The sequence below is a fragment of the Grampus griseus genome (genome assembly GCF_964374135.1).
Source record: "Grampus griseus genome assembly, chromosome: 19".
Classification (NCBI taxonomy): Eukaryota; Metazoa; Chordata; class Mammalia; order Artiodactyla; family Delphinidae; genus Grampus; species Grampus griseus.
This window is the reverse complement of record NC_139013.1, coordinates 37,278,674-37,292,627: the sequence shown is the minus strand read 5'-3', so window position 1 is coordinate 37,292,627 and position 13,954 is coordinate 37,278,674.

Below are 13,954 nucleotides of genomic sequence, written 5' to 3'. Positions count from 1 at the left end.
TTTTTAAATGGTTCCTCTGACCACTGTATGAAGGATAGATTAAAGGGAGTTGTCAAGAGCAGACATGGATGCCCAGTTAGAAAGCCAGTGTAGAAACTCCCCCGGCAGATAACTGTGATATGAGGACAGAGATTAAAACAAACCTGATATTTACTTTGAAAGCAGAACCTACAAAAGTGGCTTCTGATACTACCAAACTAAGAATTATTAATCTTATCTCAAAGAAAAGGAAATTGGTCCTTAGAAAAATATGTTCTAAGGGTTCATAAATCTGAGTGTCCTCCACTTGGCAGTCCTTTTAGTTAAAATTAAATTTATATTTAAGAAAAAAAAAACTTTTAAGAGAGATAGTTGCTTCCACAGTGTTGTTCACCTAATACTTATCATTCTCCCAAGCATAATTGGGACACTTTCTTCTTAATGCTACATTTAGTTCTGTGCTTTGCTTTGGCCAAGGAAACAGAAGCATAAAAGCCACCTGCCATTTTGGGGTTGAAGCTTTAAGAGCAAGCATATTATTTGTCTTGTTCTATTTCCCTCTAATAAATCTAGATGGAGGCTGTTCCACCAGCCTGACTTTCAGAATGAAGACAACATGGAACAGATTCCCAGGCAAACTATGATGGGCATGAAGTAGGAACAAGTGATTAAGTTTTGTTATCTTAAGCCACTGAGGATTTTGGAATTGTTTGTTACTGCAACAAAACTGATCCTATTTTTACTGTTTAATATACATCATTATTCTCATCTCATATTTTGGAAATTTAGGGTTCAGCAAAGTTCACTATGTCACAGAGAGGGAGGTAAAACCCAAGTCTATCTGACACCAGATAAAATGATTTTCCTACCGTGATTATAAGAGCCACCTGCAAGTATTGCAGATATAAGAATCCAGAGATGAACACAGTGAATAAACGAAGACCTAGATGTCAATGGAAAAAAATGAAAACCATGTGAGCTGAAAGCAAAGAGTAGAGCTATTTTAACACTCTGAGGAGCCACTGCATGGACCATGTGTAACTGAGAAGGGAGAAAGAAAATGAAAGTACTTAACAGGAATAAGGGATTATAATATCTATGCTAAAACTGATTATATTGAAAAATTATTAAAGCTTGAGATGTATTTTAAGATTGGAGTTAATAAAAGTGTGTCAGAATGTAAGTCTATAAAGTTTGAGATAGAGACAGATAAAAAGTGTGGTTTTTTTTTGTATTTTGGGTTTTTTTTCTTTTATTTTGTCAAAAGAGATATAGATAGGTGCACATAATGGGTTATGGGAATAATATCCAGTGGAGTTGTAAAAATTACACTAAATTGAAGACTTGTCAAAACGATTCATTCATTTCAGAAAGGAATTCTACAACATTTATCAGTGTCAGCTGTGTAGCAATAAAGAATCCAGTTTCAGTGTAAGTGGGCTCAATTCTGTTGCCCTCCTTTCCTTAAGAGTGGCTGTTCAACATATGGCAAATTTGGCAGTAAAACATCATTAGTGGAAAAACCCCACAACTGCAGAAAGTTGAAAGAATTTTGAAAATTACAAAGAAACTTGAGGTCTCTGATGGTATATGCCATTTGGAAATGGTGCTATTTTTTCTATGCCTATGGGGAAATTATTCTGGTTTCCTCATCAGCATTCATTCTCCTATTGGTGTAACTATAGCTCCTCACAGTGATTGGTTCAGGGTGAAACCGTGACATAAAATCATCAAGTGCCAGGTTTACTGGCACTCCCAGAAAAGTCTTTCTTCTCTAGATTTCCAGTTTCCAGAATAAAAGATTGAAACTTCTCTAGCGATCTTTTCACAATGAAAGGAGAATAGAGCCAACTTGAAAAATAGTAAATGGGAGATGAAAAGAAACTGGATTTGATGATGTTATAGAAAGCCCTGCACCTAGTCACCTCCTCAACCTGGGCTTATCTGCTATGTGAGCCAACAGTGCTATGTGAGGGTTTTTGTTTTTTTTTTTTTGTCACTTGTGAATAAAAGAGTCATAACTGATGTAGTAGTCTCAAAGTTGACCGTCTCTAAGAATATTTTATGTTCAACTATTCAAAATACAAACTATCAGTGAAAATATATTTATTTTTAGAATTCCTTCTTGCTTAGGGATTGTAATTGGTGACAGTTATGCAGAGACCTCGCTCTCAAAAAAGGCTTCATTGGTCTGGAGAAGGAAATTAGATAATTGCAATCTAAGGCAATGAGAGCAGAGGTAGTGGATGCCATAAGAGCAGAGAGGCGGGACAATTCAGCAAGCCTGTGGATGTTGAAGATATACTGGGGGAATTATGACTTAGCTTTGTTTCTGGGGGCAGAAATCCACTTTTGCGTGGGGGTACAACCCGAGGACCTGCTTCACCGTTTCAGCATGCAGGACACCAGCTGCCTGAAAGCTTCCAGGGGGAAATGTTCTTCTTGAGAATCTCAGGGTCCCAGGATTTTTCCAAACCCATCCTGTGTGTTTATAGCCCAGTTCAAAACTCCACCATGAAGCTCAAGTATCTGGAGACTGGTTTCCCACATCATCACAGACAATTCTTTCTCCTTGCACTGTACTTTGTCCCAGATCTTCTCCTTTCCATTTTTACAGCTTTCCTCAAAGACTCTGTTATTCCTCTGTTCTAGATTGCATGACCCATCTCCCCTTTCCCTGGGGTATGGGTATTATAGCCCTATAAAATGTTATAGAGTTGTGGAGGCCATGATAGGGCATCCTGGGGGTCTCCTTGGAGGATTTCAAGATCTCTTCAAATAAAGGTGGTATTTTCAACATTAAGTGTAAAATCCAGTGTTTTTAGAAAGAAATTCAGGCTAAGGAAAGGGAATTAAAGCCAAATGTTTAAAAGTGCTCTTACAGTTACCAGATTTTGATCCTCTAAACAGTATGCGTTATCTGCTAAAAGCTTATATAGGTACATGTTACAAAAAAGAGGTAGGAAAAAAAAAAAGAATGAACCTAGGAAATAGAATTTTATTTTAATAAATATTTCCAAAGCTCATTGTTTTAAATCAACTATTGATTGATTTTGCTTGATAAATAAAGCATATCTTAATAGTAATTAAACATATAGAAACACTTTTGTTCTCACCAAAAATGTTACTGTGGAAGTGGTATTACATAATTACCTATATAGATATATTTATCATATTATGTTAATATTTTACTGAGACCAAAACTTTTACAGTGTTAATTAAATAATATTTTAAAGACTATTTAATCTTATCACTTATCTGCATTTTGGATTATGTTTTATACTGTATTTTATATTATAGCATGTAAGTATATACATATATTCTTCATAAATCAATAAATATACATGGGTTTGTGTTAGCATTTAACCAATCTTGCTTTTCAGTGCATGATTAAAAGTAAAAGATTAGAACCACTGTGTTAGATTATAAGCTTCATGATGGCAAAAATCCTTAATGTCTTAATCATTGGTTCATCTCAAGAGTTTAGCAGCATTCCTGGCACATTTTAAATGCCTAATAAATATTGATAAGTAAATGAATAAATGGAAGAAACAATTATTTCCAGAGAACATTATTTTCTAATGCTACCTACAAATATTACCTGAAAATATCATTATTAGAAAATCATTATTTTCTGGGTAATATTTTGACGCTTAGCATTTGTGTTATATTTTTGTTTGTTTGCATGTCTATATCACCATGCAGATGCTTATCTTCTGTTACTTTTTTTTTTTTTTTTTTTTTTTTTTTGCGGTACGCGGGCCTCTCACTGTTGTGGCCTCTCCCATTGCGGAGCACAGGCTCCGGACGCACAGGCTCAGCGGCCATGGCTCACGGGCCCAGCCGCTCTGCGGCATGTGGGATCTTCCCAGACTGGGGCACGAACCCATGTCCCCTGCATTGGCAAGCGGACTCTCGACCACTGCGCCACCAGGGAAGTCCTTTTTTTTTTTTTTTTTTTTTTTTGTTACCGGGGGGAAAGAGGGGGAGGGATAAATTGGGAGACTGGGATTGACATATACACACTACTATATATAAAATAGATAACTAATAAGGCCCTACTGTATAGCACAGGGAACTCTACTCAATATTCTGTAATGACCTATGTGGGAAAATAATCTAAAAAAGAGTGGGTATAGGTATATGTATAACTGATTCACTCTGCTGTAGAGTAGAAACTAACACAACATTGTAAATCAACTATACTCCAATAAAAATTAAAAAAAAATAAAACCAGCAGGAGGCCCAAGGGGCCGGCCCCATGGAGCAAGGTGGGCGAATCCGTAGAAACACATATGCTCCAGAGCTCCCCAAGGGATCAAGCTGAGGCGGCGACTTCAGCTGCAATCAGACCCCGTCCACTTTTTCGCCCTGTCCATCCCGCTTCCCTCATTTCCTGGGAAGTTTCTCCTTAGAGACGTCCATCAGTAAATGACTTGGCCCATGACTCCGTAACTCAGGCTATGCTTCTAGGGAATCTGACCTAAAGCAGACTCTGGGATGGAAACTCTATTAAAAAATCAAAAGATACGTGGAACTTTAGATTTCTGCGGGGCTACTGGAATTTTGTTTTGAAATAGGAAGTCTTTTCATCACCTCTTTTGAGTAAGCCCTGAAGGATGCCAGCTAGTCACAGGACCTGTGCTAATCACTTTGCTGTATTCCTCCGAAAGCCACATCGGCCACTCTTCCTTTTGACCGGCTGCTCTGAGAACTTGGCAACTCAGGGACACAGCTGGTGAACCCCAGAAGGAAGCACTGTTGGACGTTCAGGTGTCCGCTCAGAGTGACCAACTGTCCTTGTTTGCTCAGGACTAAGAGGTTTCCCCAGATACGAGCTTTGCAACAGCAATCCCAGGAAATTTCCACACAAACCAGGCTGCATTAGGTGACCGAGGGCCAGCTTGCACTCAGCCCTCAGGATGTCTAGGATTCTGTAACCCTCACGTTAACATGGCTCTGCATGCATGGACTCGTTCCCTACGGCTGCCTTAACAAAGAGCCACAAACTGGGTGCCTTAAAACAACCTAAATTTATGGTCTCTGTTCTGCAGGCTACAAGTGTGAAATCAAAGTATCGGCAGGATTGATTTCTTCTGGGGTCTTCCTCCTCTGTTTTCACATAGTCTTCCTTCTGTGTCCAAGTTTCCCGTTTTTATTTATTTAAAGATTTTTTTTGATGTGGACCACTTTTTTAAAAGTCTTTATTGAATTTGTTACAATGTCGCTTCTGTTTTATGTTTTTTGGTTTTTTGGCCACAAGGCATGTGGGATCTTAGCTCCCCGACCAGGGATGGAACCCGCACTCCCTGCACTGGAAGGCAAAGTCTTAACCACTGGACCACCCTGTTACTTTTTAAACACCAAAAAATTGTTTGATGAAATGAATAAATGGACAAGTATATGTACAGGCACTAGTATACTTATGCTCACACTTTCTGTGCAACAGAACATCACTTTACAATAAACACCTTTGTTGCCTACTGCAAATGCCAGATACATGATTTCTCTAATGTATTTTTGCCATGGAGAGCTGTTAGATTTTCTGATTATTTTGTACCAGGTAACATGAAGGCATGGATTTGGAAAGCTTAGCAGTTTGAAGGAGCCTCATTAACAGAATTTGTTAAAGGACAGAAGGAAATTTTAATCTAGTAAAGAAAAATCATTTATGATGTATACTTAACTGCAGTGCTCCAGAGCTTCCCTGGTGGCGCAGTGGTCGAGAGTCCGTCTGCCAATGCAGGGAACATGGGTTCGTGCCCCGGTCCGGGAAGATCCCACATGCCGCGGAGCGGCTGGGCCCGTGAGCCATGGCCGCTGAGCCTGCGCGTCCGGAGCCTGTGCTCTGCAACGGGAGAGGCCACAACAGTGAGAGGCCCGCGTACCGAAAAAAAAAAAAAAAACTGTAGTGCTCCAGAATTTAAATCACATACTGGTGGGAGTAGATGTAACAAATGCTTCTGGAGTCCAGGGGACAAGCAACAAGGCTGAGGTATTGGGTCCATTTGGTAATGGAGAATATCTGACTAAGATGTATGGCACACTTTTTTATTTATTTGCAGGGACGCAGAGGTAAATGAACAACTCAAGGCTAGTTTTTAATGTGAAGCATTAAATTAAAAGCTTCCCTGGGGTACTTTAACTGGATGTCTAAGAGAATAGTAACTCTTAGATCTTTTATGATGATTTTGCTTGCTTTTAAATCATTTTAGATGGGGTGGAATTTTTGCATGGAACTTTTTAATTATCACACAGGTTGAATAGATATTTAGTAACATGGATTGCATTAGTAGATTTAAAACAAAGTCATGATATCCTTGCTATGAGAAGTCAGAAATATAAATCATTTTAACATAACTGATCTTAAACTCAGGATAATTTTTATGTTGAACATAGCAAGGAATGATTTCTCCAATACACTTGAGGGATTTTATATGTGGAATCTGTATGCTGTTGGGGGTGAGGAATGCTTATTTTCTCTCCTATAGTGTGAAAGAAAGATTTTCCCTAAACATCCTTATACTTTTGCTCTATCTGTTATTCCTCCCTAAGGAGACAAGGGATCACCCTGTTGGTAGGTGCAGTCACTGGTTCACCTTTCTCTGTTGGGTGCAGATAATCAATCCCAAATCACCAAGTCAGGGAATTTGGCTTACAGCTATGCTCTTCTCCTGACAAGTGGGAGGCAAGAGATTCAGAGTTTTCTGCTATGTATTCCAAACACTGCGGAAACCTGGATTAATGTGTGTGTGTGTCTGTGTCTGTGTCTGTGTGTGTGTGTGCATGTGTGGTGTGAGGTGGGGTGTCTGGGTGATGATAAAGGTGGAAGAAATATTAAAATGCCCAATGTTGAATTTATAAGTTAAGTCTGCCAATCTAGAATTTATTGGATATATAAAGCTGATATGTAGGGATTCATCTAAATGTATTCTTTGCCCACCTTAATTGTTGTTGTTGTCTAGCCGGATGTGTTATAATATCTTAGTTGTTGTCTATTTCAGGTGGGAAGGAAGGGTGTCATCTATTGGTTGCATCAAATCCCATCTGACTTTAACTTTACCCCACACAATTTCTCTTCTGCAACTAAACCAAAATACTTGCAACTTGTCCATATATTCTAATATTTCATAACCTTGTTCCTTTGCATAGATTGACATCCCATTCTCCTTTCTGTGGACTTGAAAACAATTATTTATCTTTCAGAAATATATGCATGTCTGCTCTAGGACAAGTCCAGATAGAGTGGCCCAGTTTTCCTTGAAATATCATGCAAACTTGAACCCAAATGTCTGTAAAGACAAGGTTCTTGAAGAACATCTCACAGGCCAAATCTGACCCACCACATGTTCTGTCAATAAAGTATTATTGGAACATAGCCACAACCATTCATTTATGTATTATCTATGGCTACTTTTATGGTATAATAGCAGAGTTGAGTAGTTCTAATAGATGCCACACGGCCCACAAAGCCTGTAATATTTACTATCTTGCCCTTTATAGAAAGTGTTTATCAATCTCTACTTAAGGCAAAAATTGGTTGAAATAAAATAGCAAGTATTCAGTTGAGACAGTGTTTGGAGACAGTGTTTTCTAGTTCACCACAAGCCCAATCAGTACCTAGCAGGGTGCACCCTGAGTGTGTCATTCATTTATATTCCCAGCCTGGTTCCTATTGGCATTTGAGCATATGGGAGTCTTCTTAAAGAAGATTTACTTGATAATCAAAATCTAGGATGGGCTTAGTCCTGGAATATTTGTTCAGTTCTTCTTTTTTATCATTTATATTTTCGGCAAAGATTTCCTATCTTTTCACTCACTATAGACAAGTTTTCCTTTATTTTCTTGAGCCTAGTTATAATAGTTACTAAAAATCCTCGTCTGCTAATTCTAACATCTAGATCATCTCAGGTTCAGTCTACATTATTTTCTCTTGAAAAGGTTTTTTTGGGATTTTTTGTTTGTTTTTTGTTTTTTATTTCTTTGTGTGTTGAGTGACTTGGAACTGCATTCTGGACATTGTGAATGGTATTTTGTAGAAGCCTCTGAAGAGTATTGCTTTATATTTTTTAGTAGATAATTAATTTGAATTAACTCAAACCGACAAACATCTTTTCTGCAACAGGGGGACAGTTAAAATTTTAGTTTAGTTCTTTTAAGCATACCTTTGGGGTCATCTAGACATTTATCTTCAGCATTTCTGGTAAACTTTTGCTCACCCAGCAGGTTGCAGACTTAGGTATGCTGTCAGTAGTAAAAGTCATAAAAATGAAAAACTAATTAAGTGCTATTCTCTTTTTTGAAGTATCGACTCTCCTTCATTATCTTCCTGCTTCTGTTTGTGCTTCAGTGCCTTCACTGAATTGGCATTGTTTATTTTGCCCAGAGGTTACTGTTATTTGAAGGAAGGTTGGTATGATTGGAGCTGTTTGGATATTAACAGAAGTAGAAACACTGAATAATAGTTCTTTGGTGTTTCATTTCATTCTGTTTTGTTTTCTCTTTGAGGGGCCCTGTGCTAGACTCTTCTACAAACATCAAAATCTTCTACAAAAATCATTTTTCTTAATTCTTACAATCTCTAGTTCAGTTTTACTGTATTCAATTTACAGATTAAAAAACTGAGGATCAGAAAGAAAAAAAAATACTAGCCAAAGTTTCATAGAACATAAGATGCAGAAACAATTCAAATCCAAGTCTGGCTGACAGTTGTCTTGTAATCATGGAGCCTCCAACACATAACCAGTCTACTGATTAGGCTTCTGCCATTTCAGGGTTAAGCTAAGCTCCATAGATAAGGTGCTCTGCTCTGATGTTAGGGCCAATTATTGAGAAACAACAACAAAAACAAAAGTAAATCCTTGAATTAATCTTGTGTTTTTATGACTTTGTTGTATTGCATTCATGTTTTCCCTTCTTAATTGTCAGATGATCTTTACTAGATAAGGGTGGTATAAAAGATTTGTATTTCCACTGAATGGTTTCCCCACTGTTTATCCAAGTCTAACTGCTAAGGGTATGAAATGCTTATGTTTATTCTTTTGCATTAAATGTTAAACCTTCCAAAATATACTGAGAATGAGACAACAGTTAGGATGTTGTCATTAATTTTCATTTTCCATTAGCAATGAGTTTAGATGAGCTTCTACTAGCTCCCTTCAGATGAGAAGAATGGATTTCCCCTTACATTTAATCTATGTCATGGTATCTTCTGTACTTATTTGCCCACCATACTTCCCTGACTTTCTTCTCTGTCAGACAGATTTGCTGCACTGTCCACAGGGACAGAAATATGACCCCAAGTGGGCCAATTATGTACTCTCAGGAACTTGGAACTGGAAAAACAACTCACAACTCACAGAGTTTGAATACAGTTAGGGCTTAGCAACTGAAGAAGTAATTGTAGAACTTGGAGATTCTCAGTGCTGTCCTAGAAACTTTTCTTTCTAAAAGTTGCTTTTATAGCCATACTTTTGACTTTGTAAGTAAATTCAGTTTCTTTATATTAAATTTCTCTTTATTTTCACAAGAAATTCCTTTTTGGCTTGTTTGTTACTAATAGCCAAAGAACCATATATAATGACCTATTGACACTAATGTCACATACACACACACATTCAAAAAAGGAGGCCATTGTGAATTATTTAGATATAAAATAATGGGAGTTGGAAATTATTTTCTACATTGTCTCAATTGCCTCAGTTTCCCCAGTTTGTATTCTGAAGATAAAAAGATTAGAACAAGTGAAGGTATTATGAGTTGCCAGATTTAGCAAATAAAAATACAGAATTCCCAATTAAGTTTGAATTTCAGATAAATGACAAGTGACATTTTAGTATATCCCATGCAAATATGGGTAGCATATATTTATACTGAAAATATTAATTTTTGTTACCTGAAACTCAAATTTGATGAGGTGTCCTGAATTTTATTGGGTAACTATATATTGGCCAGTATAGCCCATTATATTTTCAAACCAAAGTTGGTTATTCAGGTAATAGGAAGTGATCAAATAATATTTTATCAACACACTCTTGCCTCCCATGGAAACTTCACTGATATATAAAAAACTGTATTTATGAATAGTTTGTGGCATAAGATGAAAGAATATTAAAGAACACTCTGACTAGATGTCATCAAACCACTTTACCCTGTGCTTTTTCCTCCCAAAGAGCTGGGAGTAAAGTTTTCTCTAACTCTCTGTATAATATGATACTGAAAATAACCCTTCTTGTAATACTCCACATCTTCAATTATGGTTGTGTCCATGGAGATAGGGTTATCAATAAAAGTTTGTTATAAAGAAAAAAATAGAGGAAAATCTCTGGAAAGAAATTTTATATAATTTTTATACCTCACCTACTTGCCACTGGTGTTCCTCACCATTCTAGGAACACACACACACACACACATACACACACACACACACACACACACACACACACACACACACAGGCATGAACACTCAAACAAAGTTTTAGGGAAGCTTTCCCAATAAGTAAATAGTAAAAAAGAGCTCAATCAATACATCAGGAGGTTATCATGCTAAAAATAAGGATAAAGAAAGAGCCAACATACAAGTGAAGGGCAGAAACAGAATAACAATGAAAGTTGATGCTGGGATATCAAGAGTATAATGGAATATGATTTAAGATTGGATTCAACTGTTGATTCAAAGAGTAGGTTCAATAAAGTATTTCTGCCTATCATAGGAGAGAATCAGTAGTTTAGGGACTGATGGAAGACAATGCAACTCACACCATTCTTTAGCCCCTTCTTTATAGACAACTCTATGATACATTATATGTGGTAAAATTCATGAGATACCTCAAGGGTCTAGGACGATTAGTCTCAACCAAAAATAAGTAGGTCTAATATTTATTGACAATATTTTTCTTTGTTAAGTTTCCTTTTTCTAACATTATGTGAAGACGGATTATAAGTGGGGTGTATCCAATTGTCTCAGGAAAAGGATATTGCTGTTCTCTCTTAGGGAGGGAACTCAGTGAAGCTTTGTATTTCCAATAAAGTTATCTGTATCCTTCCCTCCAGAAGAGATTCCAACATACGGGCAATATATCACTGTTACAAGTTTTCTTCAAGCATAGACATACAAAGGGGGAGAGGGGATGAACATTCTTCGAGACTAAATTTAACATTATGGTTCCTGCAAAACTGACCATAAGTAAGACACATGGAAAGTACTCCAGGCTGTAAAATTGAGGAAGAATTTGCTGAGCAATGTCTGTAGATACTGCTTATGCAACTGGCATCTGCTTGAAAAACTGGATAAAGATAAAACCTACAGATTTAGAATGTTGGTCCAAGTGGATTTCAGTTTAAAGAATTCTGACAATCAGAAAATACGTTGCTTAAACAAATTACAATGAAAAGTAAACATGCATTTTCGTATAAAATTTAATCATTTATAAAGCAGAGAATTCAGTTTAGTGACTCATTTATATGAAATTTTAGTTCAAAAATAGAGTTCATAGTATTTTTATTTTTTTAAAAAAAATCTATCTCATGAGGCAGGTGGGACATACATTATCATCTCCATGGAAGAGGAATCTGGGATTCAGATAAACTGAGTAGTTCATCTAAAGCTGCACAGTGAAAGGCTGTGGGAGGGTTAGGGTGAGGAGAATGTCAGAGATCAAACCCATCACCTTTCTTGGTTTAGTAGGCTTTTCCATTTTACTATTCTTTCTTACTTCTTTGACACTGGAATACAATGGGAAAAAAGGGAGAAAGTCTTCATTTACAGTAGCAAGGACATAGTGACTCAAGCAGCAATTACAGTACCCCTCTGATACATAAGTCAAAAGGAAATTTGTTGTGGAAGTTCTGAAAAAGGGTAATTGATTTTTCTGAGATATCTTTTACGTCAAAGCAGAGGGACGATGTAATGATGGAAGTTTGGATACTAAAGCTCTGATGGTATGGGCATTTTCAACAAAGAGAAGAATTAAATAAAAGCAGAACTAGGCTTGCTTTTGAATAGAAACGTGAGAAAACTGAAGATGTGACAAATTGCTTCATGGGAATATGAAATCCACAAGTTGCTTAGGGAGTGGAAAACCATACTGATGCTATGACTCTTTAACAGAGCTGACAGGAGATAAAAGTGTGACTGCAGGGATGAGAAATTGTTTGTAACTTGACACAGAAAATTGGGAATCAAAGTAGCATTTTGGTTAAAAAAAAAAAAAGAAGTCCACAGAAGGAGGTTAGTCATACAAGGGGGAACGCCCCTCAGTAGACAGTGTGAGAAACTGGACAAACATAATCTCTGCATCAGACAGATACAGGTTTCCATCCTAGCTCCATTAATTGCTAGATGGATGAGACTGGACATGTCTCAAGACTCCATTTCCATTGGAAATTCTAACACTAGCTTCACAAGGGTTGAGATGACTATTACATGAGACAAATCCCTATCAAAGTTCCTGAAACACTGCCACTGTTAGAAGCCCATAAATGGCTGTGGTAATTGTTTATCATTATCACCAGCAGCAGCAGCACCACCACCACCAGCAGCAGTATCATCTGGTAAAGATGGACTCAATGAGGCTGTCTCTCATTCCTCCTGAGATGGAAAGCAAAGCCATACAGAAAAAATTCACCTGTTCATTAATAGGACGGAATATCTATTTCTTAATGAATCATGTTTCTTAAAAGTCTTTAAGCAAAGGACTATACTATTCTCATAAGACATAACTGAAAAGCAAGGTCTTTTTTTCTCAATTAAAAGAATTTTAATCAGCCATCTTAATTTCACAATCCTTGTCATTTGATGCACTGTTTTTAAAAAAATATTTAATATTCTGTATGTAAGATTTCCAAAGAGTTTATTAAATTTGTTTCATATATATATACATATATATATATTCACTTATTTATTTGATTCCTTTCTTTTTTTGACAGCCATGGCTTCTTCCTCCAGCCTACCTGCAGCACACCTGTTAAACCCTAAGATATTCAAGACCCTTTCTCAGTGTGGGTGCACAGCAATGACCAAGCCATGATCCCTTCCTCAAACAAATCGAAGTCTAATGGGAGAAACATCTTTGTAAAAATAATTCCAATAAATGAGAAAGTGTTTCATCGCAGAGGAATGTTTTGTCAGTGCCTCAGGGTGTCTTGCCTGGGAGTCATTTAAGAAAAGCTTAAAAAATGAAGTGGCCTTGAGTGTTAAGGAATAACTGGAATTTTTCACTAGTGGTTGATTATCTTTTCCTTCCCTTCCTGTATTCCTTCTTTTCCTTTCTTTGTTTTAAAATAAATTATATATTTTTAGAATAGTAAAGGTAATAGGTGCAGGGAATTACAAAATAGAGCAAAGCAGACAAAAGAAAAACAAATAGTAACCATGACTTTTTTCCCTTCCTTCTCTTCCTCTACCCTGCTTTTCTTTCTTTCCTTTCCTTTCCCTTTCCCTTTAATTTTTCCCTCTTTTTTTCTCATCATTTTTGTTTTCTTTTACGTCTCCTCCTTCCACCCTTTTTTCCCTCTCTATCTCACTCTCTTTTTCTTTCCTTTCTGTTAGACAGTTCTAGGTTTCTCTGTATCCTTGGAATCCTCAAGAGGAGGAGTGAAGTACTGGTCATTCACTCTTTGGCCTTCAGGAGATACTTTCATTCTGAAGATTAATGTCTTTCTTTAGCTCAGTAAAATTTTCTTCTATAGTATTATTCTTTTTCTTTTCTTATAATGAGGAAACATTTACTTGAAATTCAGCAATTGTTCCAGTTTGTTCTCCTTATAGCTTCAGTGACCTTGTATTTAATATATTTTATCACCTTTTTGATAGACTTTCTTGACCACAGCACTACTTTAGAAATTTTATGGGGATACAGCTTTCCTTCACTTCATTTAAATATATCCTAATTTACTTAGTTTATAAAGACAGTTCAAAGAGCATTGTTATTGCCAACAAACACATGAAAGAAAGCTCAACAACACTAATCATTAG